Below are 27,127 nucleotides of genomic sequence, written 5' to 3'. Positions count from 1 at the left end.
TTTCGCGCGCCACCATTGACAGGTCAATAAATCTAAGAGCCCTCGTGGCAATCAGGCAGCCGGTGTATACCAAACCGCCAATATGTGGAGCGGATCACCAATGTCCGATAGGGAACGAGTTAAGGATTACTCACACTATCGATTCCAATTATCCAATACCGTACGCGCAGTCGTTCAGAATCAAAGACACCACGAGTGGGTGAGAAGAGTGAGCAAAGTATTTAGTTTGTGCCTCGCGGTCTCGCAAACTTTCTACTCTCTCTCCTCCCTGGAGAACAGAAAATTCAGCATGTACCAGCTCGGGGAGCGAAAAGCATCGAGCATGGAAACCGTGTCAATCGCATTCTACGCGTCCGCGCTTTCTTCGAAACGGTTAATTAAGCTAAAACGACTATCGTGTACGAAGTCGTGGTCGTGGATGATCGTGGCGGCACTAGACCTAAAGCGATAAAAACTATTCACCGCGAGACGTTGTCGTTCCTGTTAACAAGCGTCGTTTTCTGGCCTGAATAGTTTGAACCGGCCTTAACGGCCGTTCACGGCCAAGCGTCGATGGAAAAGGCGGAGAAGAAGGAAGGAAGGAAGGAATGGAGGAAGGAAGAGGAAGAAACAAGGGGATGAAACGGTTGGAAAGGTGGGGGTGTAGCACGAGATGGCCTGGTAGAGGTGGTGGTCTGCGAAAGGGGTGGAGGCGGCTGAACCGCACAGGGGCTGCGTGTTGAATTCATTCCGCTGGACAAGGTTGCCTCATACCCCGGTCCAGGCCCGACGTTCGCCTCATCCCTTGGGATAAATTGGTCGAACCCGCGTGTTTGCGGATAACATCGCCGCGATATACGCCCGCCTATGGCCGCCGTACGAACGTAACCATACACACGGCTCCCTTTTTGCGACGAGTCTCTCGCACTCGCGGAAATTGGCAACCAACTCTGGCCTCTCTGTTGTCTTTTTCGCGTCTCTGCTCTCGTTCTCTCTCCTTCTCTTTTTCTGCGCGGCATCGTACACGCGCCCCGTCCATCACGCGGCCCCCGCCATCGCTTTTCCATGGCTTTCGCGAATCCACCACCACCCGCGAACGAAGCGCGGAAAAATGTTTTTCCTGCTGAAGATCGTACCTTCGTCTCGCGTTTTCCCCAATTCCAAATTTACATGTCCTTCGAAAATCGCGTCGTTCCTTTGTACTCTTTTATTAATAGAATGTTTGTTTCCTCGACGTTTGATTAATATAAAAATTTGTTCTCGAATGGGCGCTCGAATGATCGTCACGTGGATGTGTACGTACGTATGTATGTATGCATGTGTATATATATATATATATATGAATATGAATATGAATATGCAACGATCAAGCAAGGAGCGAATGCGAGAGCGATAGGATGCGGGAGACAAAGTGAAGCAAACGATATGGGGAGTGACGTTTGTGGGTGGAAAGGGGAACGTCGGTAGGCATTCCAATTACTCCCCCCTCTGGTAATTAAATCAACACGGAAGCTAATCAACGTCGGCACCGTGCTCCAACCGTTTCTCTCCCCTTCCGTCGAATTTTTGCCCTGGCTAAATAAATCGGACGATTAGCCGATAACCGAACCGGGAAAATCGTGTCTCACGGTTCGTCGCGGCGCGAAGATGTCGGTGAATAATCGAGAGGGGGCCGATGCCTTGTTAAAATTAACTCGTATCCTTCGCGCGCGGTTACGTTTCGTGTGTACAAATTTCAACCGGGACCGAGTCGCGTGTTTCGACTACGGCCGATAAAAAAAATTCAACGCGACCGCTCGACCGACCTGTATTCTCGTCGAGTCATCCGTGGCGAGTCATCGATCGGCGATTGGATCGAGCGTCGTCGATCGTTCGTTTCGATTGTTCTCGCGCTTATTCGATCGCGCGATTGTGTTCACCAACTACCGTAGCTTTCTTTCTTTTCTCGCGGTTGGTTTACGGGCCCGTATATTAAAGAGTCGTTTGTACACGCACACGTGGCACCCTACGTGATCTACGTGGCCATCGAGCGTCGTCGTAGTCGGCCATTGTATTTCGCTGGGTCAGGTGTGCGTCGCCGTCCGGGTACCGTGTGCCCATTATACTTTATTAACGGACGCGTCTGGCATCGCGATAGATTCGCCCGTTCGATTTCTGCGTCCCCCCACAATGCAGGACGGCTGCAGGTCGATCTGACACGACGCTTCACTCTGCTGCTCCGTTTATACCCGATTCCGTGGAATCGTTAGCGTTTTCGTTTTTGCCGCATTTCGACAGGTGCAACGTGCTAACCCGTTCGCCATTCACGTCTCCTTAAATATCGTCGCTCGTTTCGCTTTCCACGTTTCTCAACTTTCAAATTCGCAGAGGCGCGCGCAAGGTGGAAGCGAAGAAAGTCGGCGTGGAAAACGAACGAACGAGGAAAAATTCGAGCGAAAAAGCTGAGTTAGGAACGATCGGAACGCTTATATTATTATTCGTCGGCGAATAAGCGGACGCGCGGCTTCAACATATCCGTCTGTATCCGTATTTATCAGCTGGTATCGGTTGGTTTAATAACGCCAGGCAATCAGAAGGTGTTCCCTCGTATCTGCTCGTGCATTCGCTGCCCCCACGCCTCCGCCGGTCGATAAATAATAACCATTTGTATCGGATTCTAATTACTCGCTCTAAGCAAACAAATAAACGGCAGGTCGGGAAGACTGTGGGCACCGTGAGAGGCAAGCTTAATGTTATGGTGGCTGCAGGCTGATTTAAGGAGTGTGGGACCGCCCACCTCGAAGATGCATCTCCAGCCTCGGCCATCGGTCCACCTGTTATGAGTGTTTCAACGCCACTGTGCGTTCTTTCTTTTTCTTTTTTTTTTTTTTCTTTTTACGGAGCTCGTCGCTCCCTTCGAGATACCTGTTGCCAATACAGGCCGAGAGAAGCACGTACGGAAACACGTACGTGGCGTAATTAAATTGCCAGGAACCGCGATCGTCGAACTCGTCGATTCTCATCAGCAGAGAATGCTGATAAAGGGGGTGAGAGAGAGAGAGGTAGAAGAAGAGAGACTAATCATTGGACAAACGACATCGTTTAATCCTGTCTTGTGCAAAACTGTCCACTACTGTCGCGACGTGTATACATACATGCAATCAGGCGTTCTACGGTTGAACATTGCATTGACCGATACTGACGCGCGCGCTCGCTCGCGAGAACCCACGGTATATCATCGGTGGAGGAGAGAAACACGCGGCAAGGAATTCGTTTCCAGAGGCAAGAGCGATCCTTTTTCTCAACGACTCGAACCGGAATGATCGATAAGAGACCCTCTCGGTGGTGTGAGAGGAGAGACGCGTTCATTTTCGCTTAAAAGGTCGTCGAGAAATACCGTCGACGGTAGTTCGTTACCGGTGGGCTATTAGCGGGCGTAACGCACGTCCTGGCAGCGTCGCAGAACTAAGTAAACCCTGGCTAACAAGGAGGCGTATCCAACGGCCACGAATGATCTATCGATCCAGAATTGGCATTATTTCGTTCTCCGTTTCTCTCTCGGAGCCCGGTCCCGGTAAGATATTACTCTCTTTTCCTCTTCGGGCCTCTACCTTTCCTACCTTTCCTACCCTCGCGACCGACCTTTCTTCTTCTCGTTACGACCGAAGAACGCGTACCAAGGCGCTTCCACAGAGACAGAGACAACGTATATATATCTACCTGCTGCACCACCTACCTACCTACCTACCTACCTACCTACCTACGCCCCCGAATATTAACAATTTGATTTATGCGTGTAATTATCTCTAGTTATTTTCTCAGGCAGGCGCAGCACAGCGCACGGTTCGTTCGTAGCTGCCGGTGCTGCTGCCGCTGATACACAACAAATTAACCGTTCCTTCTTCCGCCTCTTCTTATCCCGCACGTTGGCTCGTCCCTTGCACTCTCTGTCCCTGCAAACTGGCTATTCTCTTTCTGTTTTCCAACTGGAACCTCGCGCAGAACGAGAACCTCTATTTATAGGCGTCTCGTTTCACTCGGCAAACTTGCGTTCTTATTACATTGGAGGATGGTTCGCGAGCAGACGAAGAGATACGCAGAGGCATACGTAGACGCGGTACTAGCGCGAAAACGTAGGCCGAGAATGAGGGCCAAGAGCCTGGTCGTCCAGCTCGAATTCAGCTCGCGGTGATCATTTATCCTCCGGCGGAGGCTCGCCAAACGACCTGTCGCCCCTTTGTGCGTCCTGCGCTTTGAAGCTTCGTGGCGAAATATATTTTCAGCCGCGCTCGGTGCGCCCGAACGATTATTACGTACGCTCGGTCTGTCAGTAATTAGGGCGGGATCGTTTGGCTGCCTTCCGAATTAGTCTTGCCTTGGTTATCGTTTGAAACGCCTATTAGTCAGATTCGGAACAAGAGTCTTCGGCTCTTGAAGTCTTTCGCTCATTCCTTCGCTTGTTTTGTTCCAGCTCTGGAACGTCGTAGATCAAGCGAGAGAAAGTCGACCGCTGTCGAACAGGAAGTCGGCTGGGACCGCGATAGCCGATCAGTCAGGGAGAGATTTCACGAAGCCAGAGGACCAGGGAGAATTGTCGCAGATCGGGGCGCCACCGAGGCGTCATCTTTCCGTGGCATCGTCTCACGGACGCTGCCTGTGTTCCTACTTGCTTTTTCGGGCCCCGCCTTTCTCTTCTCTTCGCTCTAATACATACAGTCTTCTAGAGTTTCACGTTTCGTTTCGCTCCGAAGTCCTCTGGTCCTCTGACGCTTCGCTACTCTGGTTCCGCTCGGTTTCTCGCGTGTAACTTGCGCGCGCGGTTCTCGTAATCGACTACTCGACTTGACCTTTCCGAAAAAAAAAGAGAAAAAAATCGTCGAGGAGACAATGGCTGTCAGAACCATGGTTGTTGGCCATGAAACTCGAGAGGAGAATTAGTCTAGCCACTTTGTTAAGAGTTTGCTTCGCTTCGGGGGCTCGAGCTGATCTCGCGCAACGAGCCGTGAATGCGAGCCAAAATTCGTTTGGCGGAATCGTCCTTTGAAACTCGCTTCCTTCTCGATTGTTGCTAATGCATTTCGTCTGAAATCTCGTTTAATTCTCATATTCGGAAGTATTGTCAGATGTCGGCTCAGTGCTTGTACTTTCTCTCCGAAGGTAACTTATTCACCAAGGGCTGAAATTCTCATTCTTGCCCCTTTTTCCAGTTTGCCAGAACTTGACACCTAGATCTGAGTAAATAGCGCTTTTCTCCATTCAGTTATGCAGGATTTCACAAGTAATTTACAAAAATTTTACACTGTCTAACAAATATTTTGAGGATAGAGAAATCACAGAAACTAACAGATCAAACTGACGTCTGTACCACTCTTGAGTTGACGAGCACAAATATCAATGTCAATTGAGAGTTCGACAACGCAGCATCTCAGATTTCTCTGTTGCCCGAATTTTTTCAGTGACAGTTGCTTTTGCAATTGCTAAAATAACCGACTAAAAAGAACTGAAAAAGAAATTGATTTTAAATAATCATGATTGTAGTATAACGGCAAGTAGATTAATTATAATATTATATTAATCATAATACACATATACTGCTAATCTATCACACTGTGATACTTGAATGTAAGCTTCGCTGGAAACTCATTCGATTCTCGTTGGGTGCTTAACATGTTAAGATATAAGCAGGTGAACTCTTAATTCTGTAAGTGCAATCTGTTCTAAACTCTAATTAACAATTCTTCAGAGTTACAAAGTGTTTTCGGTTCCACGGAATCCAGCAGCGTGATTTGAGTAAATGTTACGTATCGTGGAACGAACGGAACTCGTGCATTTTGCAACGCGTCGCTGTTATTCTCGGAAACGGACCCGACAGTCCACGACTCGTTAATCCACCGTAATCAACTTGTGCGGAAAGTAATACATATCGCGAATTAGCGTGTCAGCCGTGGGAGCAGGAAGCTCCTCGTTGTTTCGCGAAAGAATTCCCCGAATTTCGTTGGCATGCGCCAGTGACAGATCTGTTTCGTTCCTCGTGATTAATGCCACGCGGTGCACGTGATAAAGGGTGCACGTGTACATGTGGATGGCCACTGCACGCACACGTCCCCGAAGTCGGTCGATCCTCGTTTATACGTAATTTCGCCGCGCCTTGAGCGAGGTTCGGAGAAATTATGCGAGTAATAACGAGGAACGACGAAACGTCGTCCCGGTATCTGGTCGCGAAATCGTTCGTGACGGCCGGTCGTAGATCGTCTCGTGGCCGCGACCGGGGCGCTCTCTTTTTCTCTCTCTCAAGGAACGTACTTTCTCTTCAGAGTAAGAAGACGAGACCCGAGAAACCCGAGTCTCGAGGAGTAAGTGCAAGAGCACGAGGGATGAAAGAGGGGGGAGGGGATTAAAAAAGAAAAAAAAAAAAAGAAAAAGAAAAAAGACGAATTGCAGAAGGGCGTAGACCGTCGTATGGAATACACGCGTTTACGTGTATATCGTGGCCCGATGGAGTCGGTGACTGCTTGTTCGCACTGTGCACCGCTAATTAGCTTCGAAGATCGATGGCTATCTGTCCGGCCACATGTCCCTAAAGTGGCGAGCTGAAACATCCGGTACGCCCTTTCCGTTCGGAAGCTCGGTCGGTTTCTCGAGCACGGCGATACGTACGAAGGAATCCATAGCCACTTAAGCCAACCACTAGTGCCAACCCTTGGCCCCGCTTCTACCCTTCTTCGTTACGTTGTATATCAGTTAGTCGACGCGATGTCAAACAAACGACCTGCAAATGCGAGAAGCACCGAGGAGAAACCTCTGGCCCCGGAGACCCTCTGCTACTCCTTCTTCCATAGTCGATGCGTGACAACAGCTGTGCACTTTTAAAATTCATAAAATACGTGTGTAACCCGTACTCCGATAATTATCCTTGCATGTAACGTCGGATTATCGAGCGTGTTGTCCCTTTCCTGCGCCACCGCTTTCGCCTACCCTGGTCACGCATAGCTTTGGTCACTTTGCGATTGACGCGGGAACGGCTCGAAAAAACGCGTCCGCACGGAAACTGGCAAACTCGTCGTTGTTCCCTCTGCAAGTACACAGATGTACTTCGCGCGTTGTGATTCGTCGCGGCCTGATCCGATATTTTCTTCCGCAAAACGTAAGGCGAACGGAAGCACGTAGTAACACGGACGCGAAATTACACGGACAGCGCATGAGAAAACGGAGAGTGCAATTAGCACCGGGCGGAGCTCATTATGGTGATTCAGTCGCGCAAGTAAATACGTAACGCCGATCCCAGCGTCGTGTGTCGTCGTCTCCCCGTCTCGTTGAATTCGTAAAGAAACGACACAGCCAGCCAGCCACCGTGTGCACACACCGTCTAGCCCAGAAAGAGAAGCCCGGTTGGCTTGTTGGCTTGGTTCGTTTCATAAGCTACGTAAGTACGTAAACGTGGGATCTACGCAAGGCGGGCTGCGTGCACACGGGAACGCTCTTGGCCAGTGTTGTACGTGTAAGAAACGTCGGTGCGCGGCAAGCGGCGGACGGGATCGCGTGTCGATCTACGCCGAGATATTTGTTACTTTACAGTTGTATCACGTTTTTCGCGTGGAAACAAAGCCATTGTTTGTAGTTTGTACACGCTACGCCCGTCCGAGCCACAGACGCGCTCCGCTGTTCGACGCGATCGAGGATGCGGAGCGCCCCGTCGAAAACGACCTCTCTCCCTTTCCAGGCCTCTCCTCTCGTCGTCGAATCTGCCATTTTCATCGCCGTCGCCAAGATGGCTCCTCGCGATTTCGCTCCTCTCTCTCTCTCTCTCTGCTTTCCCTGCGATGCAATCGTTGCGCAAAGATTCTTTTTCTTTTTCTTTCTTTTCGTTCGTAAAATCCCTCGTTTCAGAGAGAAAGAAACGGTACTTATTCCTGGAAAAGAGTATCGGGATTCTTGAAAATTTGTCGTTCCAACGTGTTTCGTCGGTGAAATACTTACGCCGCTCTACCAGACATAAAGTATTTCTCGTGGAAGCTCCATTAATCACGGCTGCTCGTAGACAGTGGACGTCGCGGCTGAATACGACCGCGAGGCAAAAGAGAAATTTTCCACGAGTCATTGTTGCAGCCAGTTCTAGCTGCAAGCGCACGCGTGTTCGCCCATTCACGAATTCCGCGGTTGGTTCTACTCGTGATCCTCGCATATATGATGGCGTGGCTCGCGAGGAAAGCCGAGGATGGCACCGCCTCAACTGATGAATTCGCCGGCCGCCGGTTGATATTTCAGTGTCAGCGTCGGCGGTTTTTGTCGTTTGTACCGGCAGCCTTAAGATCGGATCGCCGGCGTGTATCGCCGGTGCCTCGTCGCCGAGCTAAATCGAGTTTAGACGCTAATTACACGTCTGAAATTGGCTCGGGCCATTTTCTTATCGCGTGTGTATACACAAGCCACGCGAGCTGCACGGAATAATTAACAAGTTTTACCAATTTTGCCAATTTTGACACATACGTTCGCTCGCGGGTATACTCTCCATATACAGTACATATCATTTTTTTTTTTTATTTGTGTTGCATTTTTTCCTTAACGAAAATAAAAAAAGATTGCAGCTTGTTTCGCATTGACAATGTCTCAAATAAAAATTACTGAATATAATGTGACAAATGGCTGAGGAAAGACAGGAAAATACAATGGATGAGTCCCTCTTTTTTTTTCAAACAAAACGTCAAAATATAATTTTGAATTAAATTTAAATTCAAACATAATTTTTTCCATGATCGAAAAACTTTTTATAACCATTTGATGGTATTCCTTGTAGATTCCATACCAGTCCATGTTATGAATTGATGCGTTTAAGGACAATTTTAGTCGCCGTTAATTTGACGTAATAGAGTCGTCGTAGTAGAAAGGGTTAACGTTAGCTGACGAAAGATTCCGACGATATTTGCGGATAAGGATTGAAATAGGTGGAGATTGGCACGTTACACCGGGTTAACAGGCGATTATTACGTGTTGGTTGCCTCCTCAGCTTGCGATTTTTATCGGCTTTCAAACGAGGCATTTGTTCGACGTAATGGCTAGTCGACGACAGATTTTAACGGGAACGTTTCCAAGAACGATCCTCCTTAAATCGAGCGGTTGGCTCGATTTTACAATATACTCGCAACACTGACATGATGAAGCCATAAGCAGGCAGCACTCGTCACAACAGTGTGCAATGCGTTCTCGAGGCATTCGACCAACTCGCTGAAAGGTCGAACTCGCTGGTAATTACAACCGCGAATTAACCGAGTCAGAAGCGTGTCGAGCGATTAATCAAGCAGTTTCATTTTTTTCCAGCCGAGCCTTCGGCTACGTCGAAGCGTAATTAACCAGCGTCACGGCGGATAATCACGGTGAGCCGACCGTCGTACGGCGTTTGACCCACGAGACGACCGAATTACTCGGTACACTCGCTCGGTGTCCTGACTGTCTCTAATTGTCCCGAATATATGCGCTCCTGTTCGAATGCCAGAACGGATAATCTGCTCACGAAGCGTCTGCCAGAGAGACAAAAACAGGCTAGACTCCTCCGGCTTGCTCGGTTGCTAGATTAACCGATCGCTATCGGCCCCGGTTGTCTTACGTTAACGAGCCGCTCTTATACTCGGGGAGAGACCATAACCTGTCCCGAACCGTTCTCTTCGGTTCACTCGGGGCCCACTTCCGCTCAGAAGCTAGAGTACGCCGGAGTGTATAAGGGACGATTGCGCGCAGGTAAAAAGAAGAATGCCGAGAGCTGCTTCACCGGGACCGTGTAACAGTTAATGCGAGTAACAAACGCGGCCATCTTTGTTTTTCGTCTCCTGAGATTGCAAGTAGATACTGGGCACACGCGCACACACACACAGCTAGAAAGAAGTTTCTCAGGCCACGCTTTATTTACTCACTTTCGTTCTTTGGATCTTTTGAACTTCTTTCACTCTTGTTAATCTTGTTAATCCTCGGTTTCTCCCGCCCGTGTGTCTTGAACGTTGTGCGATTCCCTTTGACGCCTTTGAAACGAATCTGAATCTGTACATACGTAGATGCGAAAAATCCCATGGAAGGATTTGCAAATTGTTTCCCTGCAGTTGGCGGGATGCTTTCAATTTGTAAATGGAGCTTGGTCATAAAGCGAGCGATTGTAAATGGAGGATTATCGTCGCTTGATTTCATCTAACCACAGGACCAACATTCCGCGTGATTTATCCCTTAATTGGCCCTTTTAAAGAGTGGATTAGCAGCAATTAGTCGATATGGGCTTGTTCGCGCGAGGGAGACGATGTAATCGACGCGCGTACGACCGTTCTTCTACCACCGGAGAATAAGAATAAATTGTACGTATCTAATGAATCGTAATGAATCTTTCGATGCAGGCTGCTCGAACGCAAACGTTGAAAACGCGGAAAGAGACTCGAAAAGGCAGAAAACGAAGTACGACGTGAAATTTACTGCTAATATTTTCTTTTTTTTTTTTTTCGTTGCGAACGTAGCGGGCTTAAAACAGCACGTGAAATATATGGGACAATGGAGCGACTTGGGGAAATTTATTAGCGCCCTCCTGGCCTCGTTGCGCCAAGCAGCAAGACGCCACTGCTCGACCTGGCGCCAGTGGTCGACGTGGTCGTTAAACGATCGTTCGGTCGAAGATCGGTATCAGTTTTTTTTGTTTTTTTGGGGGGGGGTTTCTTTCTGCCTTCGAAACTCAAACGGCTCGATTTCACGAATTTTCTCAGCGATTCACGCGAAAAACTACTACCGTGAAACGAGCCAGCTAATCCTGCCGAATCTTGGGCTTGAAAGCTTACTTGAAACCGATACTTTCGCCGGTAATGGCTTCGAAGCTTTACCTGGCGGACGGAATGTCCCGTCGTCTCGGAAAAGTACTCGAATGGTCGCAGTTTTACCGAACGTTCGGAGGATGAACGTCGGTTTGAAGAAAGTTTGAGGCACCTCTCGGGAGGTAAATAAATACGGATTAATTAATGGAGTTGGCGGACAAAATGCATGGGTGCCGCCGCGGTCACGAGGGAAATGGAGGGGAGGGGCCATTTCGACGCGGAGCGTTGCTGCCGGCCGTAACGAATTGTTCATTTAATTTCGGTTGAACATTTTCGAGTGTCGCGGCAGGGCCGGTGACGCTACGGCACTCTCGACACCGTGTTCCGATAAATCGAGAACAAAGGGGCGGGGGGAGGAGGGAATAGATCGAGAGGGGTCGGACGAACGAAAAAAATGCGGCCGTCTTCCGGGCCGCAGAGGGAAACGTTAGCTCGAGAGAGCTGTGGACGTGGAAAAAAGAATTCGGATCGGGTTAGCGAGGCCAGACGTTTCTTTCTTTCGAGATATTATCTGGTTTACGAGCTTTTACGACGGTCCTTTATTTATTGCGCAACGTAACTGAAAGAAGAGCAGCGTCTTTATTGCTTATCCCACTCGTCTTGGATGGTTAGAAACTCGCTGGGTTTCCGTTGCGTGTTAAACGATTGAACATTTTACAATCTTAAGGTAGAAAAAGAATGTGTGAGAAAGTGAGCGAGCGAGCGAGAGAGAGAGAGAGAGAGAGAGAGAATATTTTAAATTTACTTTGGTACATCGTAAGAATTACGTAAAATTATAAATAGAGTTGGCGGGAAAGGGAAAAAACAACGGGAGTGTGTAACTCGTGCGTGTACCCATTATCGCGAATAGAGAAAAAAGTTTCGATCGACGCGGCGATTGCTTTTGAATCGGCCTGTAGCTGCTGCTACTGCAACGTTCCGCGATATTTTTTATCGGAAATATTTTAACGAGAGCAATGTCGAGCCCGGGATTATATCTGTTCGCTGGAGCGTTTCTGTATTGGATTCCCGTGGAATTACGAAAAATATCAATTAAACATAAAAGCGCGGGTCCGTGTCATCCGATAATGGCGAGATCGAACGGCCCGGGGCATCGAATAATTGGGATGGGAGATAAAAGGGGAAAAAGGGACGGCCCGGAGAAAACAATAGTGCAAATAGCACAAAGCAAATTACAGGTACAACTTATTGTATACGCTGCCCGTGGCGTATAATTAGACCAGCAGCAGCGTTCGACCAGCAGCGTTACGTGTTTTCGGTATTTCCAACAATACCGCCTATCTCTCCCCCCTTCGCGTAAATCTTTCTCCGATCGAGAACTGTTGTTACACTGCCTCGTCGATATCCTCGAAATCCAGCTACCGATCGTTTCACCGAGTTTTCCGTGATGAATTTGGACAGCCACAAGCATCAGTTCTCATTCAGAGGAGAGCCATACAAAATGAGAAAAGTTTAGAGAAACGTTGTTACGTCCAACACGCGTTCTCTAGCAACCTTTTCGCGTAAAAACGTTCGTAATGTCCGTTTCGTTTGTCGATCCGAAAGACGGTGCCGGCGGCGAAAGTGCTTCGAAACGGCAAACTTTCCTCTGGTAAACTGCTCGATCATTTCGGTCGAAGCTCGGAGGAGCGAGCTGCGAAGGAGAAAAAGAAGGGCCGAAACCCTCTCTCGCGCCATTCATTTGTTTGCTCGTTGATTCGTTTGCCCTCCGGGGGTTTCGTGGATTCAGAGACGGACGCGCATGGACCCGTTGGAACGGCGCGCTTGGTGGGGTTGTACGGGGACGTTGGAACGCCGAAGCGAACAGAAAACGGTTCCCCAGCCCGCGATTCTCCGGCAGGTTCATTAGCGCTGCTGTCCTTTGATTAATGGCCGCCGGAGGATACCACTCGCCACCGGTTTTCTTACAGATCATTTCATTTCACTGTCGCCGTATCTGGATGGTCGTTAAGATGATCCTCCTACGAGCTTCCGAGTACCCATGAGACAAAATTACTCGAGTATCTCGTGAGATATTCGAGTACGTACTCAGATAATTCAGGCTAGAGTTATTACTACTCGACTCGTCCCGAATACCCGAAACACTCGATATAATTTAAAATGATTATAACATGAATTATAATTATAATTATGTCCACTGGTGTGGCGGTGAATCGGAGAAAAAAAATCAAATCCAAGACTGGTAAAACTTGCTAAAAAATAGAATTTATTTGTACCAGCAATGTCTGGCAGCTCTGAAAGTGTATTTCCCGCAGCTGGAGATATCGTTGGTTCAAGACGAATGGAATATGTAGACTCGTTTGTATTTTTGTACGATGACAATTATTTTATTATTACATCGTCGATATCTGGGCAGAAATGCATGATTATCAATAATTATTCTAAAAAGTATTCTCAATAAGAGTAGCAGCTCTAGATCATTTGGAATATTATTGATACCATTTGTTTTCCATCCACTTTGCCGCATTCGCGAAAGTGAAATACGCATAGCATAAAGGTTGCTGGCGAGATAAACTGTCAGTCAAACAGTCGCGGAAAGAGATTCAGCAATTCAATGGTCGCGCGAGTATTAAAAAGTTTCTTTTGTTTCCTCCAGCGGAACGTTGCGGGAAACGTCGGTTTCTGACACAGGCTGACGCGTTTCTTCACAAACTTATCGATTATTCGCCGCGGCCTTTGGAATTATTCATAAGCTCTCTGCGAAGCTTTGAAGGGTACCGCGTGTTCCTTCCTGCAGGAAGAGGAGGAGGAGGAGGAGGAGGAAGAGGAGGGGCGGGGGAGAGTTCGATATGAAAAGTAGACGGTCGGACTGGTTCGTGACAATGCTCGTGCCAAACTGAAACATTCTCTCTTCTCGTTCAGCGTCCGCCGTGAATCCGTCGTCTGGCCGGACGAACGAGGTTAATTCATTCATTCCGGCTGAGACAATGGCGGATCGGTTACACGGTGACTTGGCCGTTTATTAATGGTCCCCTTGGAAATCTTCCTGCACTTCTAATGGCCCGTTTGAATTCCATCAGGAGTTCAGGGCCGGCTCTCCGCCAAGCGAATGGTCCTGCATTCGCGTGTTTTCTGCGTCAACGCGTCGTCAATGGCGAATTTTTCTCTGCCAGTGAGAAATGGCAACGTCCGTTGATTTACGAGACGAAGAACTGAAAGTCCATTAAATACATATATTGTGTCTGCCGCGAGTCAGAGCGCGATATACGAAGGAACGATACGAAAGGGACAAGGTGCAGAGGGTTCGAGGACGGCACGAAAGGCGAGATATCTGCTCGTCTCGTACGTTTTCGGCGCGGACTTTGTTGCTCGAAAAGGAAAAGGAGTTTCGCGTTGGGCGCCATTTTCGAGGTGGTCGGCACTGGTAAAGTCCTCGGCGTGGACAGAGCCGCGGTGACGTTCACGACTTATGCCGACCCGGAAAAGGATGTAAGAGGAGGGTAAAGAGGTATAAGGAGAAAAGAATGGCGCCCACGCGTTATGCTAACACTAACGCTGCCGACACGGGCTGGGTGGTCCTATTCCGCTCCACCTACTCACCCTTCAGCCCTTTACGTGGCCCACACCTTTCGCCGCTCAACGTGCATACAAATACAGCTAATTTTATCGATCGAGCAATCCGAACGATCTTAATACACGATAATGGGACGTCCTCGGACACGAAGCGTTTCGCGAGTGTCATCGAATACGTTATCGCTGGAAACAACGTTAATACCACCGTAAACTTTTAAATTCGCTTTTAAAAGTTTTGCGGGAAAAGAACCACCCTGTTGCGTATTGGGAGAAAAGATCCTCTTCCAGATATTTCACGGTACTCCAATTATTATCGATGAAGTCACTTTTTAACTCCTTGCCTTGCGATTTCCTTTACAATTTTCAAGGAGTAAGCATTGCTTGTTGAAATCGTAACATTAATTTCGAAATATTCAAAGTGTCGGGACGTTATATTTAATTTTTGTTTGTCAACTTTGTTTCAGTTCGATGAAATTAAATTTAAAATTGAAATTGAAATTTCGTAGATTCAAAATTTTCTTTCAAATCGAGACCCCTTAACAAGCACGACTCGATTATTTTGTCAACGTTCAATTTAGTGAAAAATAAACGTAGAACTTGAATTGAAATTTCACAGGCTTACAATTTGGATTTTCTGTCAAATCGAGGCCGCGTGAAACTTGTGCTTCAACGACTACGTCTCGGTATTTACAAGTGAAGGGGTTAAATCGTTTTCTCTCGGTTCTTGGGATGGTCGCGCGACGCAGCAACGTCGATGACAAAGTTCTTCACGGTGTGTTCTGGTGAGAGGAGAACGCGGTGAGGAAGCGAGAGAGGCGGAGGTGTGAATGAGGCCGGCTTGTAGCGACGCCTCCAACCGCGACGTTCCCCATGTGTCAACACCTTTGACGAAACTTCACGCCACCACCCTACGGGTAGCCGTTCGCCGCACCCCCGAACGAGACTGTTCGTCCCGTCCCGCGCTTCTGTGCCCCCGAATTCATTCGAACGATAAACATCTTGGCCGCTCCTCGCATAATTCGTCGGCGCGGAGGCGCCCATTCACGCGTCGCGCCTTCTCAATGAGTCGAGGTTGCATCGTTGCATTACCTGTCCTTTCCTCGGGAAACAGCCTAACATTTTCGATGAATTCAGTTCAGTTGAAAAGAGCTATGAAAAGACACTCTTGCCTGTACTCTTTCGTACCTTGCCGAATATTACAATATTTCGTACTTTAACCTCTTGCGCTGGAATGACGTGTCACGCACGTCGAGAATTTTTTTGTCCCAAAATTCAATATTTTCTTAGGTACATTCAAGCATAATCCAGGCAAAACAAATGATAAATTGATTACTTCTCAATAATTTCTATCCGGTGATATCATACCGAAATGAGTTCAAAAAGAAAGCGACGAATTTATTGTATACGGTTTGGTCCGCAATTAGTTGCCAGCGCAAGTGGTTAATACTTCAACTTTTCTATAACCGTGGACCGATTCTTGCAATGAAACAATTGCGTTTTCTTCTATAATAACGTTGGGAATACGTTTCCTGACACAGAAAATCGGTATTTTTTTTTGTAGTATTTTCCTCCTATCACCGTGACACACGAATGTTGACGGCTAGACGAGATGGATATTCTTCGCTGACTGAATTTGCTTCTTATAAGAAATTGCTTCTTAAAAGAAAGAGAGAGAAAGTAGGTAAACCTCTGCGTATTTATCGCGAACAGATAATCGGAGCGAGGGCAGCAGTTGGTTTCGTTGCCATAAATCGTCGGGAGGCTGGAAGATCGGCGGCGTACAGGCTTATCCGAGGGAGCGGACGGCAAATGGCCGTCTTGTACCGATTCGGGAACGATGTAACCGTTTAAACGGCTCCGTACGGAGGCCCAGGAGAGCCGCAGTATCCCTCGAGAGAGAGAGAGAAAGAGAGAGGCTGTCGTTCCTGGTTTCGAGCGCTGCGCGGCGCGTTTCGAAAAAAATTTCGTTGTTCCGGAGCACGAAATATATCCGGGACATCGGAGCCGGTGACGGGCTCCGCCGGGGAATCGTCCGGGGCTCGAATGTCGCGCGGAGGCACTAAGTGGAAATTGTTGTCAAAAACGGCGGGTCCAGGTCGCGTATACCGGTTCGACGGTACCGGCAACGTGGTGTGGCCGCTGGCTCATATATTTCGGGGACTGGCGGTACCAAAGAACCGAGACGTGGGCGTGAAGGGAGAAGAGACACGCATACACGCGGACCCGATGCGTACGCGTCTCACCTCTACCCGAGCTACGGCTATTAGTCTTTCCGAGAGCAGTCGGCTGTAAGCAGCGTCCTGATTCACGGATAAAAGATCGGGAAGCTGGCAGTCGTTCGATCCTTTCCTGTTTTACCCCGATCGTTTCCCGTCGCTCTGGTTCTGGCTCCAGGTTTGTTAAAGTGTCACGTGTTCTTTTGACGAACGCCATGCAGCCGCCTCTCATCGGGTCTCTCCGCGCGAAGAGAGTGGGAGGGGAAGATCGGTGGTGGAACCTGCCCTCGTATCGCCGGTCGGGCAATAAAGTCGTATTGTTTTTCTGGCGTTTGCGTTGCTTTAACGCTCGGCTATATAATTTTAACAACTCTCTGGGCCGTCTCGGGCGAGAGGAGAAGAAGAAAGAGTAGGAGGAAGAGGAGCGCGACCGGATAAAGAGACCGAGAGATGCCGAGTGACTTTGTGCCCAATACGGCGCCAGAACCTTCGCAGGTCCCGGTTCACCATGGGACCGTCGGACGTTGTACATCGTCGGACGGACCATAGGTCCGGATGCGGCGGGGATATACCTTCTCGTATACACCGAGAGAACGACCCAACCCACCCGTTAGACCCTCGTAAAACTTTTTCTCGATCCTTTTGCTCCGATCCTACGGAGCAAACGGTCCGCTACAGCTTCGACGTCCGAGGATTTAATTTGGCCGACTACGTTCTCTTCCCTTTCCTTCCTTTCCGACCCGACTCTCTCTCTCTCTCTCTCTCTCTCTCTCTCTCTCTCTCTCTCTCTCTCTCTCTCCCTCTTTCATTGAATCCACGTTCTTCCGCGCCAATCTCCCTTGTCTCTCGATCCTTATCCAATAGTTTATCATATCCACTTCTCGTCGTCAGCCAGCCAGGGGAGTGTGTATCTCTGCGCGTTGAACGCCGGCCCTCGTCTCGTTTTATCGAAACGGTCGAACGGCCGTGCAGCGGATTAATACGGCGCGTTATTAATAAAAATCTCCGCGACTTTGCCGAATCGCCAGCCCTCGGACGGGGATGCAAGAATTATCGATCGTGTCACGGAACTGAGGGTTTTTAACTGCGGCAGGTGGTTCCATTGGAATGCGTTCACCGATCTCTCCTTCTCCTTTTTCTTTTTCTCTTCCCTTCTCTCTTTAGCCTCTTTCTCTTCGTTCCTCCGCTCGTTCACGAAACGTTTTTTCCTTGGTCGTGTAATTATCGAGCTTTAAGTGAATAGTAGCCGATGCCACGTCCCCGTGAAGGGACGTTTCTTTACGCGGAACGCGACCTTATCACTTTTACTTCTCGTTATCTCTCGCTGTAGAAGGTGTTAATTAAAAAAAAAAAAAAAAAAAAGAAAAAGAGAAGAACCAGCCTGGTACTTATCGTGTCGCTTGAACCGTTTATCTCGTCAACGACTGTCTGTCGGGTGTAAACATTATTGACGCGATAATGCGCGTCCCATTGAACGCTTTTTGACGCTTTTCTACGAGCGTCCACCGCATGGCCAAGCACGTGTCTCGCAGAGATATACACGGTCGTACGACTTTTTTTTTTTGTGAGTTGCCTGTACACCACCGTCTCAAAGATACGGTCGACTTTTACGACCGCTCGTCTGTTTTACGTCGAGCGAACCGTCGCCCATCGGCTCTCGGCAACTTTTCCTCGAAAGACGTGGTCCTTCCTCTGAAAAACACTCGTAAAGGGAAACTACAGTCCCTTTTTCAACGTTCCTTTTCTTCAGCGTCGAAGATTTCCCAAAGTTTTTGGCGGTAATTAGTTAAACTCGGTCGGTAATAGAGCCGACAGGCAGGTGGATGTGAAAGCGGCGGGTGTCTCGCAATCGCGAGTGTAATAACGATCTCTGCCTCTCTTGGTAGTGGTAGGACTTATCGTTCCGTGGAACGAACGCTCGGCGCTCGGAGACGGGCGAAAGAGAACGGGGTACGAGAGGAGAGGAAGAGAGGCTCGATCCGTAAAGCGGATAGAGAATCGTCCCCTCTCTCTTTCAACCGAGCGCCTCTCTGTTTCCTCGTGTATATGCTAATGCGAGACGAATGTCTCTTCCTGTAGCATCCTCCTGGTCGTCTCGCCTCCGAAAGACGGTGTCTTCTGCCTCGGTACGGCGTGTCGACGACTTAGGAGGATGCGTTACCTCGTGGGCGTGTTTGCTCCTCTAAACTCTGTCCGCAGCGGGGCGGCTGCAGTTGCAACGGATTATTCTCTCTCTCTCTCTCTCTCTCTCTCTCTCTCTCTCTCTCTCTCTCTCTCTCTCTCTCTCTCTCTCTCTCTGCTCTTTCCCACTTTGGTCTCCGCTCGCGCAATCGATTGCCTATCGAGATCGCGATAGTTTAGTTGGAATTATCGTGATACCACGCTGTACACCAACAAACGTTCGACTATGTCCGCGAAGAAAAAAAAGCTAGGATACAAGCGAAGAGGTTCGTTTCGAGTTTCGAAACGAAGCGCACACTTTGAAGTGAACTGATATATATCATGCCTCGACTGCTGTGGATTAGTTGGAATCAAGGAGGAGATTGGTAACTTATCATGCCTTTGGTGTCAATTCGGGGAATCAATAGCACTGAAAATACTGTTGATAGTTTAAACTAATATAATTTAATGTAATAATATAATATAAAAGGATATAAGATATAATATAAAAGAAGATACACTTGGTCTCATTTTAAAGCGTGAAGCTTTTACTTTAAAAAATAGTCAAATCGTTTTTTTTTCTTTTTTTGTAGCCAGTAGGAAATTGAGGAAAAAATTTTTTTTTTTTTTTGATGACCAGATCCATCACAGTTTGAAGATTAAAATTTTTTCTTTACAACGACTCTTTAAAATTTGCTGTATGATTTTTTCTTTCATCATTTTGGTTGTTAGTTAAGTGACAAAATTCTATGGTTTCACCAATTTTTGTCGTTTAATTCTCATATTCAATTCAGTATTCAATAAAATGGCAAAAAAAAAAAAAAAATCGTACGATAAATTTTAAGAGGTTGCAAAAGTATTGAGACTTCAGTCTTCAAATTGATGATAGATCCAGTTATAAGAAAAATGTTTCAATGTTTTTAGATACGAGAAAAAAGCATCCTCCTTCGAAAAATCATCTTTGAAAAAAATTAACCGACGACTGTCGAAGTAGAGGTTCCACGTTTTAGAATGAGACCAAATGGATCGCCTTCTTTTATAAAGTTATCTCAGTTTGAATTATCGATAATTTTTCATTGCCATTTGCACGATTAAGCCAGTTTTCAAAATACAGTAATACTTCGCCAACTGATCACGAATAGAAACTTCGATCAATTATTCAGCATACAATATGTACGAAGGGAACTGAAAGAGCAAAATATACAAAAGGGAAAAAAACTTTTTACTCGAGAGAACCTTCCGAGAATCGTCTTGAATATCGGTTCGATCATCGACGTCGATTATTCCGCGAGATTCCACGACACTCGATAGCGTGATCGAGCGTCGGCGTGCCGGTCGGAGGAATGGCAGAGGAAGGGAGGAAACTTTTCGACGGTGAAACTGGGAACAATCTATTTAACGTGGTGGAGAAACCGTGGTAGAGACGCGAACGTGAAACGAAAGACGGAACGCTGCGGGAAGAAGCGAAGCGAGGACGAAACGGGGAACAGAGGTAAATGTTCCTGAGGTTTCCCCGGGAGAGCAACAAATGCTGCAGGGTGGAATAGACGCGAAACGCGGTGATTCCTCTACACCGAGAATTCGTAACACGTGTATCTCGGTGGTTTATGGTGATTAGTAGTTTACGGGAGACATTTCCGTTGCCTGCGATCGTTCCTGGGCCTTCCTTGCCACCCATTCTTACATTAGTTACCCTCGATTCCTCGCTTGCCAACCACGGCAACGCCTCTCTTCCTTTCTCCAAACGTCGTCCACCGAACGCAACTTCCGTTGTTTTTATCCGTCAAGTGGAGAATTTTGTTCTATTCGCGGCTTTGGAGGCGAAGTGAATTACATACAGTGGATTGAACAAGTATCGACACATCCGGTTTCTTTACGAAGACGATACCTTTGTGAAGACAAATGATATATTAATCCGTTTCCATTACTTCGGATAGCTACACATTTTTCAGATCAGATTCTTTAGACGAGGTTCAAAAATCTTTGATTCGCGAGGACGCGTCATTCGCATTTGTTGCCCTTTGATCAGGTAAGTTACGAATACTTAAAATGGAGAAGCAGTATCACTCATTAATCCCTGTACATTCAACTATGATTGGTAACGTATACGTGTCTCTTCCGTGAAACCTAACGCCATAAATAGTTCACTACGTACTATACCAGCAATTTTCAGTATTGAATTATACAATGATAGAGTCAAAGACAGGTTATCTTTTTATAAGTATTGGAATGTTATCATTGAGGTAGCTCGTCTTTAAACCAATAAAAATAGTTTATATTCTGTTCAAATACACATGTACATTTGTCGAGCTGGAAGAGAAACCTTCATATGACAATACCTTTTTGATTCTCGATTTTTTATATCACTTGTATTATTATTAAACAATTAAACTCATTACTGTAAATTTTTGTACGTAGCTGTTTATGAAAATAGATTTTGCCAATATATTCACAGAAATATTACAAGGAAACTAGATGTGCTGATATTATTTTAATCCACTGTGAAAATAAACGATTTACAATTAGTTTAGTTCCCGCGAGATCGAGTATTTTCTCAATCGCGATCGAATTGATCATAAAAGTTATCGATCGTTAAAGATCGTTTGAGTTTAAACATTTGGAAACATTTTTCTGACGACTTTCAGAAGAAGAATCTGTTTACCTGTTACGTATTCCGATCACCTGCGAGTGAATTACTTATTGTCCTATTCGTTCGAACTGCGAAAGTTCCATCTGAAACCGCAAACTGAGCGACAGGCAATTAATCGGCCGGCTTTATCGCGTAATTCTATCATTCGGAATTACCCTTGATTCGTCGTGGCGGGAACGTTGCAACCGAATTCGCCCGTAAACGTCAAACGTGGTTGCCGAAATTTCGGGAACTATGACAACGGGAGATGGCTTGGGCATCTTTCAGCCGGGCATTTCCCTAATTACGAACGCGACGTGCAGCTCGGGTGTCGGGTGATGGGCGTATCCGGGTCGGTCTCTGGAGATTGTTAAACGTTTACCCGAGGTTAAATGGCAGTGGGCTAGCGCCACGGTTCGTTCGAATTTCGAGCAGCTTAAAGTGTCGGGTTCGAAAGGTTATGTTTTCGTGTATGTAACAGTACGCTGTCTCTCTGGGTGTAAATAGGCGGACGAGAAAAGAAAAAAAAAAAACAAAAAAAGAATGAAAAGGAGAAGATATGTAGCCCTGTAGCTGCGTTAATAGAGAGGGAGTTTTTCTTCGCCACGTGTTTGCTATTCAGTTCGAGAAAAATGCGCAATAATTTTCCATCGTTCTCGGAACGAAACGCCCGCGTCGGGCACTAAGGCGTGGATGGTCCAAAGTTTAGAGGTTCCACACTATTGTTTGTCTACGTAAACGCGAAAGAGAACATGAAACCTGGTGTTTCCCATTGTCTCTGGACAATATCGAGACGAGCGAATATCGCCCGTGAAACCAGTAAAAATGGTGCGACAACACATGTTGAACGTACGTTTCCGCAAGTTGAAAGCTCCGATCGTTTCGGCTCGGTCTCCTCTGATCGCTTCGTCTCCGAAGATCGTTAACAAAAGAGAGAGTCTGTCTCTAGCAGTCTCTGGAGGGACATTAGACGTCAAACTGAACATTGACCACACATCGACACATCGGAATGACCGGCAGTGTTCGACCGGCGGTCGGTGTTGCATTACGAGTTTCGTTACGACGTACGCGGATACGTGAGAACACGAGAAGTCGCAGTGGCTACTACGCTGCGCAATCGCTCTTTCGTCCGCTCTCGTCGTCGTCCCGTGTCATTTATCTAGCGTTGAGAAACCGGGGAGGACCAAAGAGGGCTGGATCGACGAGTTTCCCCGTGATTGATCGGCAGCAACGCCTCGACGACTAGCTGGCGTCGTTCCTGCTCCACGTTTCTACGTCTCTCTCTCTCTCTCTTTCTCTCTCTCTCTCTCTCTCTCTCTCTCTCTCTCGCTCGCTCTCTCCCCCCTGACGCAGGAAATTCGGTACTTCCGTGAGTACACACCCCGACAGTGCGATCCGACTTATTTAAGACGACGCGTTGCTAGGTAAATTAATCGACGAGAAGCCTAGCCTCGAATAGGGTCTACTCGGGCTTTTTTCCCTATCGAAGCAAAAACGCGTTGTCTCTCCTTCTCTCAATGGGGCGAGAGTGTCTTATGACAGTGATTTATCGTTCGACCAAGTGACACGCTCTTGGTAATTGGTAGAGTCTCGATATTTCTTCCTCTTCTTTTTCTTTCTTCTTTTCGTTAAATCCTTGCCGCTTTAGTTTCTGAAGTATAGAACTACGCTAGCGCGTGTCGGTAAATCAAATTCAGGATTAAATTCACGGTAAGCTGTCTCCAGAATCTTGGTCCTCGGAAATTTATTCCCGTCCGAATTTCGGTTGTACGTATTACGACTGCACGTCGGCCCGACGCTCGTTCGCAGCGTCGTTCGGAGTACGGTCAATTAGAGCTCGAACGACGAGTGATTCGTCGAGGAATATTTTGAGGTCGAGGGTGTGTCGAGATCGCGGGAGGAGGGGGGAGGGGCAGAAACGAGAGAACGAAGAAACAGCGGTGAAAAAGAACGGGACGGTTCTGTCGTGAAGAACCGGGATGGGGAAGAAGGGAAAGGACGAGAAGGGAACCGTGCTCGGTTGGTCGCTTGCTCCTTGGCAATCCGAGAACTCCGAGGACGTCGTTGGGACTTATAAATCGCTTCCAGGTTTCGCCGGCCCCCCCCCCCCCTTCGCCGAGGACGGCTGTCACCCGTTATCCTAACGACGTTTAACTAATCACGCCCGGAGAAAATATATATCCGCGATGGGAAACTGGCGCCTCGAGCCACTCTATCACCGGCCCCGGGGCTGGCTGCTTAATTTGTATCAAAACATGTCAAGTCGGGGCGCCACGCGAACGAGTTATACGTTAAACGCAGACACGGTACCCGCCGAGCGTGCCCGATCGCCCCGGTCCGACCGTGCGCGTCATCTATTCGCACAATGTGCCCCGCATGTGTGTCTCGTCCAGCGGAAGAGCCACTCTCGCGTTTCCTCTGTGCAATTCGGCCATCTCTTCTATCGGGACAATAACGTTGTTACACTGGATGGGTGTAATTAAAAAATGTTGCACAACTGTTGGCGTAAAAATATTGCAACATTGACGTGGATCCGATTATATATTCTTTCTGATTTGTATATATTCTTTGGTCCTTTAGGACGATTCACGTGTAACAAATTTCCAATAATGTTGTTACGTTGTAAGGGCATAATTAAAAAATTATAATACACAATTTTACGGAACTTTTCAAATTCGAACGAGACAAGACTTCCACTCCGAAACTTGTCGATGTAGAAATATTGCAGTACTGTGATACTCTGTTGCTGCAATACTATATTATAGTGACTAATACTAGCTATAACGTTACCGTACTGATTGTAGGTCTTTTTTTTTGCCCCGCTTACATACCTTTTCCAATTGTACTTTTATCCCTGGCCGACTCATACATGACAGATTTCTAACAACCAACTTGCTAAAAATCGTCCATGTATTTTGTAACTAAACCAGGATTCAGGGGAATGTTCTTCGAATAATCTGAGAGAAAGGTTGTACGAGTGCGAAAACCAAACGATTCCTTAGTGCCTAGGGATTTTTACGCGAGAAATTTTATAGACAGAAACGCGTGTGTCTGAACGTTTCGAAAATTTCCAAGTCAACTTGGTCCGCGTTGGCAATTAAGATGGCGCGAGAACGAAACTGCGTCGTTAACGATCTCTTTGCCGTTCGCTGCCACCGTCGTAGATTGCACTGGCGCAGTGATAACCAGCAGCTGCAGTGTTGGAAGAGCCCGTTCGCTCGCCCGGCGACGTTGCAATTGCCGTGACACCGTTCGCCTGTACGCGATATTGCGCATAAAAGGTATTACCGTTGCGCGTGTCGGCCTGCTGCACGAAAGGTCGTTTCAGGGCTGCTGGAAAATTGCGTCGATTACCCTCTACCACTTGAAAAGTTTCGATCGTATCCGTGACAGGAGAGAAACGATGATGTTTGTTCGTCGATGAGAGACACGCCGGGTCCGACGTACGCCAGTAAAAAAGACGAAAGGTCGAGGAAAGGGTGGGGGAGGGGGGCAGGGGGAGGAAGAGCGAGAGAAAAAGGAAATTAAATAGAGGTATCGTTTGCGCCGTGAGTGAGTTTCCCTTACGGGGCCCGAGTGGCTCGCGAGGGACCGCGATAGAAAATGGCAAAAAGTACCGGTAACACGTTGTCCCTAAAAATTAATGGGGGAAGGAGGAGGATATCGGCGGAGGACATCGGAGCCCGTGGTACCTTCTGCCGCCAATTACAACATTCCACGTTCTTCTGCGTCGGACGTCGGGGCGTCGTTCGTGCGGACGGGCAACGGCACGCGATTTCCTGCCAAATTGGGGGCCGGATTACGATCGTTTCCATCGACGCCTTGAGCGACCGCAAGAAAAACTCCTGTGGTGCCCGTTGGCGGACCGTTTCAGAACCGTTCGCCAGTCCAAACAGGGATTTCATTTCTACCCCGTGGCCGGGAGAGGAGGCTGTCTGCAAAGGCGGTTATTTAGTCGTAGAGACTCAATTACATCTGGACGCACGATTCCTCGCAGCGAGCACGAAGGATAATTCGAAGGGGTCGCCCTTTTTTTTTTTCTTTTTCCTTTTCTTCCTGGTCCCCCGGTTATACCTTGCCAATTTGCTACCTTTTACCGTGTTACGTGACTCGTTGCCGATTGCTCGCACGGACGCCTGGCTCCACGCTATGCTCCATCACCACGACGACGATGTTGCCGAATTAGAAATCGGTGAAGCGACGTACACACGCATGTTACCACTTTGTAAGCGCGTCGCTGGCTGGCAATGAGCACTCTCTCGCTACAGGGTGGAAAGAAAAGTTCGTCCGTGGCTATCGTAGATTAATTCTACTATTTATCTAACTAACATTTTTTTTCTACTATTTATCTAACTAACATTTTATTTACCATAATTGTAGCATCAGTGTGAGTCTAAATAATCAAATAATAAAACTAACTGTTAACATTATATCCATGCGTCCAGAACCATAAAGTCACTGTTAGAACGCACGTGTCCGTAGCGTTAAACGATTAAAAAACTTTTTCGCCATTTTTCAAAAGAACTGTTAGGTTGCCACCTGTGGGGTCCCTTGGCAAAGTTTCACCTTCGTGATGAGTAGAATACAATGCGAAAAAAAATTTTGAAATTCAAGGTCAAGGCCAATTTTGCGACAGAATCTTTACATGTATTTCCATCAAGTCGAAGGTGTAGAATTCATCTATGATAGCCACGGACAAACTGTTCTTTCCATCCTGTGCATACGTATACGTTTCGTGCGTCGGTCATGTAAACGTCCATGGTCGCTCGACGTGCGAGTGTCGTTTGTTCCGATTGAATTTTTCACTGCCTCGAGTCGAGACGGTTACCCGATCTCTACCGGATTCGTAACCGGGAGCGATACCGATGCGAAACTCGCCGCTCTGCGCTAACTTACACACTGAATCATTATATACGTACATATTACCCACCGTGACTCCTCGCCGTTCTTTACGATTTTTCCCACGAATATGATTTTCTCGTAAAAATTGGCAACTTTACGATGCGCAAAGCAAAGGAGTCCTTTCCCGGCCCTCGAGTGATCCGCGATGCTTATCGCGGCGTGCCGACTACTCCGGAATCACGGTGAATTTCGTACCCAGCGCGAAGAAGATGTTTGCATATCGATCAGAGAGAGATTGGCGTCCCTCTCCTTGGAGATCGTCTCTCGATGCTTATCGCGATTAGCTGTATGGCGGTCTCGCGACGTGTTCGTCCGACTTTCGAAAGGAATCGAGCGTCTTGGAGGAAACCCGTAGCCGCCGAGGACCCGTTAACGCGCTCGCGAGACCGATATCGAGATCATCGGTGAGGCTTGAATCGAGATTACGAGAGCCTATCCTCCGGCTCCGGATTTACAAGAGCCGAAGCTATTATATACAGCGTCGCGGCGGCCCGTGTCCCGTTAAAGCCGCATTAAGCGTTACGCCGCGCCGGCATGCAAGCCATCCCGGTGCAAGCGCGCACCTTCCGCGTCCTAGTACGTATACACATCGCCGTGTACCTACCTGGCTGGCCGCGGCCCCGGTTCGTAAATCAGGAACACGAGCCACGGCGGAAAAAGTCACTCGTTCCCCGTCTCCGTCGTTCCCCGTGCCCGATACGTTTACCTACGACGATGGCGATGCTAACTTATGCCTCAGCCTAGGCCCGATCCCGCGCGCATGCCGGCTCTCCGCGATATTTACGATTTGCTGGAACTGCAGTAAACCACTCGCTCGCTCTGTACGCCCTTTCGCTTCTGCCCCCCCGTCTTCTGCCTTCCCGTTCTTTCCCTCGTTCTCAGGCTCTTCGACGGCTGCTTTGCGAGAATTC

General features: G+C 47.8%; 1 protein-coding gene across 6 annotated transcripts in view; it reads left to right on the top strand.

Annotated features, from left to right (window-relative positions):
• LOC122533110 (ankyrin repeat domain-containing protein SOWAHB) overlaps positions 1–27,127 on the top strand; it is a 134,263-nt gene that overhangs the window by 18,258 nt on the left and 88,878 nt on the right. The window lies entirely within an intron of this gene.

Source organism: Frieseomelitta varia, unplaced genomic scaffold (genome assembly GCF_011392965.1).
Source record: "Frieseomelitta varia isolate USP_RPSP 00005682 unplaced genomic scaffold, Fvar_1.2 scaffold_495, whole genome shotgun sequence".
NCBI lineage: Eukaryota > Metazoa > Arthropoda > Insecta > Hymenoptera > Apidae > Frieseomelitta > Frieseomelitta varia.
This window is presented reverse-complemented; position numbering and strand designations above follow the sequence as displayed.